We start from the raw sequence: 8065 nt of genomic DNA, 5'->3' as shown, positions 1-8065 counted from the left end.
AACGGAATTCGCTGAAATTTGGTACATTGGGTTCTTATTGGGTACCAAATATCTCCACTTAAAATTATAAATATAAGTCCACTTTTTCTGGTAGTACACCCAAATTTCGGTATTTTGGGGTTCTTGGGCGCGTTTTTCAACCGAATTCGCGGAATTTTGGTACATTGGGTTCTTATTGGGTACCAAATATCTCAAAAAAAATTATAAATATAAGTCAACTTTTTCTGGTAGCTCCCATATAAGGTTACCCAAAATTTCGGTATTTTGAGGTTCTTGAGCGCGTTTTTCAACCGAATTCACTGAAATTTGGTATTTTGTAGCCGTATATGGTAACAAATCTCCCTACCAAAAATTATCCGGACTTGAACTAAGTTTGTACACACTAATTAGCCATTATGCTGAGGGTATAATTTTCTATTAAAAAATATTGTTTACATAATCAGTTTGTAGAAATGTCGGTATAGGTCCATTTTTTGGTATGTTCCCTATATTTTCATTTCAAGTACATGCCAGTATATCTATGATGGTGGGTATCCAAAGTTCGGCCCGGCCGAACTTAACGCTTTTTCACTTGTTTAATTTTAAGTACAAAAACAATTGTGTATATTATGACACAGCTTTTTAAATTTTGGTGACTTTTTGTACCACATAGAACTACGTTTATTAATCATATAGTTGCATTTTAGTTCAGGGTTCATTCGAATTGGGTGTCTATAATTTGATATTTCATTTTCTCTGAGGATAAAAAAATAATTTTGACTATATTAAGATCACGACCAATTTTAAGTATTTTTTTAAAGATAAAAAATGCTCGACATAAAGACCTACTTCGATCTACTGTGAAACATTAGACATAATAACAATATATTTAAATATGTTTATGAATGCGGTAAACTGTTTTACCTCCAAGACCGAACAGCAACACAAACACCACCAACAATAGCAACAACAACATCAGTAACGACGTGAAAAATGCGTGCTGTAAATTTTTGATTATTTTGAAAAGAAAACAAAAAAACGACTTAAACGATTCATTTAATTACCTCCTACCGCCGCTGTTATAGCCAAACGTGGTTTAAATCAGATCACTAACTCGGGCAGAGAAAAACAAAACACCAAATAAATATTTCATTTTGATTTCAGTTATTCACTTGGAGGTCTGTTTACGAATTGTTTAAAGTCCAACAAACATTTTTGTGTGCGTATTGTCGGTTACTGTTACAATTTATGTGCGGCATTGTTAAGAGCCGTAGTCTTTGAGTCCATTTTGTATTGCCTTAGTTTTAAAGTAATTATTTTCAACAGGTTTGGAATTTTTAATTATGGCAAATAGATTTGTAGTTCCTATAAAAATTTATAAATTTATTCATGACATGGCATGGTTTTATGCAAAATGCCTCTAACGGCATTTGTGTGTGTTTATTATTGAAAATATTTACCTATTTTTATTAGTTTTTTTTTTTTGTAGTGATGTGCGAAAATTATGCCCATAAATGGTTTTTAGATATTATTGCTATGATATTTGGTTTCACGTGATGGGATTAAAATATTAGGAGGGGAAAAAGAAATTCATTAGGCCGGTCGTCGAAAATGTCGATAAAATCGGAGAAATGATCGAAGTTGGCCGGCATGTTAGCAGTCGTAACTTCACCTTGCAGCAAAAATCGACCATAAACCTGTTTTAAAACCATTTACACAAAGCTGGGTTCAAAAGGAAGTTCGAAGTTTGTAGGATTGCTCGAATTTCCATATGCAAAGCCTCGGCCAAACGGAATGAGATAGTCCCATTTACTAAACGGATGGTGACTGCAGGTGAGAAATGGATCACATACGATAACCCTGTGCGAAAACAATCTTGGTTAAAGAGCGGTGAATCACCTCAAGCGAATCACTAGGATAACGCTAGGCCACAAACACATCTACATCACTCGCCAGAAACTTCGGGAGCTTGGTTGGGAAGTTTTAATGCATTCGGTATACAGTCCGGACTTGGCACCAAGCGATTATCATATTTTTCTTGCATTGCAAAATTTCTTTAATGATAAACAATTGGTATCTAGAGCGGATTGTTAAAATCGACTTCTAGAGTTTTTTGTAACTAGCGAGCAGGACTTCAATGAGAGAGGCATTATGAAGGTAGCATTTAAAATGGCAACAAATCATACAACAAAACAGTGCATATTTGCCACAAATCGAACATTATAAAGCATGTTAAATAAAGTCCTATAGTTCATATAAAAATAATGGATTTATTTTCCCCCAACCTAATATAGTGTAAAGGCTCCCTTCAGCTCGTCTATAAATAGTCCCTTCAGCTTGAAAGACCATTTTCCGAGATGTTGTATTCCACTTGATTTTTCCATCGGATTCGTGGCCTTCCTCTTCTACGTGAACTATCAGCCGGTTCGCTATTTGAGCAGGGGCATCTTTATCCATTCTCACAACATGACCTAGCCAACGCTGCAGCTCGATCTGATTCTGACGTCTGACTATGTCGATGTATAACTCTCCAAGAGCTACCTCATTTGCTTGCGGAAGTACCCATTCAGATCCATACAACAGTATGGGTAGTATCAGCGTTTTTTTTATCCTTCGCCACACTGTGGTACAGGGTATTATATCTATGCACATATGTTTGTAACAGCAAAAGGAAACCAGATAGCCACATGGTTTCTTCTGAGAATATGCATAGAATCACTTTCTGAGTCGATTTATGTATGTCCGTCCGTCCGTCTGTAGATCTTAAATTGTAAATAAAGTACAGGTCGCATTTATGTTCCGATTTGGATGAAATTTGACACAAGTCACTTATTTGGCCCAAGGACGGACCATATTGAAATTGGGAAAAATCGGTTCAGATTTAGATAAAGCTCCCATATATATTTTCGTCCGATTTAAGGTAAAAGGGGAACCAAAGTCCCTTAATATCTTTCGATTTGCACGAAATTTGGCACAGAGTACTGAATTTGGTTCAGAATGATGTGTGCCAAGTTTCGAGAAAATCGGTTCAGATTTAGATGTAGCTCCCATATATAGTTTCCTCCGATTTAAGATAAATGGTGTACCAAAGTCCCTATATATCATTCGACTTCCACGAAATTTGGCACAGAGTATTGAATTAGGTCCAGAATGATGTGTGTCAAGTTTCGAGAAAATCGGTTCAGATTTAGTTATAGCTCCCATATATATTTTTGTCCGATTTAAGGTAAATGGGGCACCAAAGTCCCTATATGTCTTTCGATTTGCACGAAGTTTGGCATAAAGTACTGAATTAGGTCAAGAATGACGTGTGCCAAGTTTCGAGAAAATCTGGTCAGATTTATATATAGGTCCCATATATATTTTCGTCCGATTTAGGTAAATTGGTCTCCAAAGTCTCTATATGTCTTTAGATTTGCACGAAATTTGGCATAGGGAACTAAATTGGGTCCAGAATGGTGTGTGCTGAGTTTCGAGAAAATCGGTTCAGATTTATATATAGCTCCTATATATACTTTCGTCCGATTTTAAGTAAATGGTGTACTAAAGACCCATAGCTAGACCGATTGGCAAAACGTACTGAAATTAATATAAATTAATCTCGGGCAAGTTTCATTGAAATCGGTTCAGATTTAGACATAGCATAGCTTCCATGTATGATTTCGACCTATTCGTGTTGATTGTAAACCAAATAATCAATGGGTGTCTGATTGATATTACATTTTAAACAGTGAAGCATACCAAATAGCGTGCGTAAAGTTTGCTTAAAATATATGGAATAGATTGCAGAATGGCAAGTGTAAAAATAGATGTTAATCGGTTTACTTATAGATAGAGATCGCATTTTTAACTTGTGCCATTGATAAACAAATGACCTTGCGCCAGTAAAGACTTGTGCCCTGGATAGCCGTATTAATTTTGAAGGAATACCAAACGCAGACATGACATTAAACACTTCTAAGCGATTAGGCTGTCGAATGCGGATTTGTAGTCGAAGAATAGAAGGTATGTGCTTATGTATTTTTCGTGGATCTTTTCCAGGATTTGGCGCAGTGTGAAAATCTGGTAAATGGTGGATTGGCCAGGTCTGAAGGCGCATTGGTATGGACTAATCATGTCATTGAACCGTTCACACTGAACGCTGGATAGCAATGGGAAGGAGATTAGAAGGAGGCTAATTCCTTTATAGTTGGCACATGTCGTCTTGTCTCCTTTTTTTTTTTTGCACCGGACACAGGATGCTGAGATTCCAATCATTGGGCATGTATACCTATATCCAAATATTACTTATCAATTGGTGCATGCTCCTGATCAGTCTTCAATATTTCGGCTGGTAATCCATCTGCATCTGCTGCTTTATTATTCTTCAGCTGCTTTATTATTCTTCAGCCGACCTCATCTTATTGGCTCTGGGGTATCTTCTTCACCGTAAGTATGTGATACCAGAAGCTTTACAAAATGTTCCTTCTTGATCCTCAACACGCTGTCTGTATCTGTCACCAGGTTTCCTTCATCATCTCCAAATGAGTTTGTCGCTGCACAAAATCCTTCGGTTTGATGTTTTACTCGTTGATACAATTTTTGGACTTCATTCTGAAAATACGTTTTTCCTCTCTCCTTTTCTCCCGATAATTCTCTCTTCCATTACACTTGCTACTGTTTGCGATGCGTTTTTCAACTCAGTAGCATTAGGACTCAATTTAGCTCATCTATAAAGACTCCCTTCAAGTCATATGTAAAGATTCCTTCTTCAGCTCCCCTTCTATTGGAATACTGCCAAACTATTTAATATTTTCCAGGGGTTTCACATATTTGTAATAATTTTGCTTAAGGAAAATCACATTACAAAATATTTTCAGGCAAAAAAATTCATAATTTCATAAGTTTGTCATTCCATCTGCAGTTATCACAAAAATATGCAGAAAATGTTGCCACCGATTAAGCTCAGCAAAAAAATGCTAAACACGTTTCCATTTGTGGTCAACAATACAACCACACCACCACTTGTTGCACCGGCTACCCAATGTAATGGAATTTGTAAAAATATGCATCGAGAAAAGAAAATGCACGTAAGCAAAAACTGTATGTATTGCATAATAAATGTTTCATTTGGATGTAATTTCTTTCTTTTCCATCTTTAAACCAACCAAACCATCGTCACAAAAAGAAGTAAATAACACTGTGCGACACGAACATTTTTCAGGGGTTCTAATGTACCAATTCTGTTTAGTTGGAGTCCCTGGACCACGAAAATAACTTTTGTTTTTTCTGGGTCACTTCGAAAATTAATTTTATAACGGTAAATATAGAGAAAAACGTGGTTTCATGGATTTTCCATTTGAAACTTGAATAACTTATTTACTTTATAACAGATTTATATTATTCTTTTTTTATTTCGAAGAGTACAATTTTTCCTTTCAAACAAGATATATATTTGGTAAATCGGTTGAGGATTGGCTGAGTTACAGCGGTTGAAATGTGAAAAAATACGCATAAAATGACAAAATTTATTTTTCTTCGGACTGTACGATGAAATTATGATATCAAGCCATATTAATTTTATTATATTACGGGGAAGAAAATTAAATTAGGTTTCGAAAATGATAAAAATCAAAAAAATCGGTTAAAAAATGGATGACTTATACGCATTTTTGTATTGATTCTATGCATATTCTCTAAAGGAAATATGGTTCTATCTCGTCTCCTTTTGCCTGTTACAATCATAACGGTTTGTAACAGGAAACGATACAGACCCATATTTCCTTTAGAGAATATGCACCGGCAATACAAAAATGTGTATAAGTCATCCATTTTTTAACCGATTTTTTTGATTTTTATCATTTTCGAAAGCTAACTTAATTTTCTTCCCCGTAATATAATAAAACTTATATGGCTTAATATCATAATTTCATCGTACAGTCCGAAGAAAAATAAATTTTGTCATTTTATGCGTATTTTTTCACATTTCAACCGCTGTAACTCAGCCAATACTCAACCGATGTACCAAATATATATCTTGTTTGAAAGGAAAAATTGTACTCTTCGAAAGAAAAAAAGAATAATATAAATCCGTTATAAAGCAAATAAGTTATTCAAGTTTCAAATGGAAAATCCATGAAACCACGTTTTTCTCTATATTTACCGTTATAAAATTAATTTTCGAAGTGACCCAGAAAAACCAAAGGTATTTTCGTGATCCAGGGACTCCAACTAAACAGAATTGGTACATTAGAACCCCTGAAAAAAAAATTTTTGTTATTTTGTAGCACAGTGTAATTTACGCCAACTCGTCCCAGAGATACTTAAAGAAAAAATAAAAATACATAATCCTGTTAAAATTACCCAGTCACATTGCAGTAACATGGCATTATGACAAATAGCCAAGTACGAGCCAAGTCAAGTGGTCTGATCCCGCTGTAGTTATTGGTGCCACACATACGTACAACAACACACCTGTAACACGGGTAATAAATGAGTTACCCACACATGTGATAGACAATCCAGAGAAATGAAGACGACGTCTGGCGCAACACTATGGTCATAAAAAAATCGAACACCTTTTTCATAACCGTGAAATGCAGTTTACAGCCTTCAGGTCGAAGGACTGTCCAATATGAGAAATAAATATATTGTTCCAATCCTCAGTTTCACAAGACCCTCAACCCCAACCGCGGCCTCCTTTCACATAATACACCATATAACTATCTAAAGCTGCATACCTCATAACTCTCATTGGAAATGGTGTAGCACAAATTCCTGAGTTTAAATCACATTTCGAAGTCATCCACATGGGGGCTGATGTTGATCACAAATGTTTAAATGGTTATTCAATCCTTGTTGGTATCTGATGCAGCATCGCCGTTACCATCACCGGTGTATACGTAATATTTAGTTCGATATTAAAAACAAATACGAGGACAATAACTGCAGGTGTAAGAAGAAGAAGGTGAAAAATGATGAAGCTGCCATACAATAACAACTACAAAACTTGTTGTCATTCATGCCTGGCAGGCAAACCAGTGCAAGGAGATAAAATCGGACAGTATAAGGACCTATAAAAAACAATGTTAACACAAGGCAACAAGAAGTTCGTCTATAAAGACTCCCTCCAGCTCGTCTACAAAGACTCTCTCAAAAGCTCACCTACAAAGACATCCTCTACCACATCTAAGACTCCCTTCAGCTCGTCTATAAAGACTCTCTCCAGCTCGTCCATAAAGATTGAAGGGTGTTTTTATAGGCGAGGTAGTCTTTAAAGACTCTCTACAGCTCGTCTATAAAGACTCCCTCCAACTCGTCTATAAAGACTACCTCCAGCTCGTCTATAAAGACTCCCTCCAGCTCGTCTATAAAGACTCCCTCCAGCTAGCCTATAAAGACTCCCTCCAGCTAGTCTTTAGAGACCCTATAAAGACTCCCTCCAGCTCGTCTATAAAGACTCCCTCCAGCTCGTCTATAAAGACTCCCTCCAGCTCGTCTATAAAGACTCCCTCCAGCTCGTCTATAAAGACTCCCTCCAGCTCGTCTATAAAGACTCCCTCCAGCTCGTCTATAAAGACTCCCTCCAGCTCGTCTATAAAGACTCCCTCCAGCTCGTCTATAAAGACTCCCTCCAGCTCGTCTATAAAGAATCCCTCCAGCTCGTCTATAAAGACTCCCTCCAGCTCGTCTATAAAGACTCCCTCCAGCTCGTCTATAAAGACTCCCTCCAGCTCGTCTATAAAGACTCCCTCCAGCTCGTCTATAAAGACTCCCTCCAGCCCGTCTATAAAGACTCCCCCAGCTCGTCTATAAAGACTCCCCCAGCTCGTCTATAAAGACTCCCCCCAGCTCGTCTATAAAGACTCCCTCCAGCTCGTCTATAAAGACTCCCTCCAGCTCGTCTATAAAGACTCCCTCCAGCTCGTCTATAAAGACTCCCTCCAGCTCGTCTATAAAGACTCCCCCAGCTTGTTTATAAAGACTCCCTCCAGCTCATCTATAAAGACCTCCTCCAGCTCGTCTATAAAGACTCCCTCCAGCTCGTCTATAAAGACTCCCTCCAGCTCGTCTATAAATACTCCCTCCAGCTCGTCTATAAAGACTC

The sequence above is a fragment of the Musca vetustissima genome, unplaced genomic scaffold, assembly GCF_032173495.1.
Source record: "Musca vetustissima isolate MV318-11 ecotype Yass unplaced genomic scaffold, APGP_CSIRO_Mvet_v1 utg64310, whole genome shotgun sequence".
Classification (NCBI taxonomy): Eukaryota; Metazoa; Arthropoda; class Insecta; order Diptera; family Muscidae; genus Musca; species Musca vetustissima.
Note: the sequence above shows the minus strand (reverse complement) of the source record.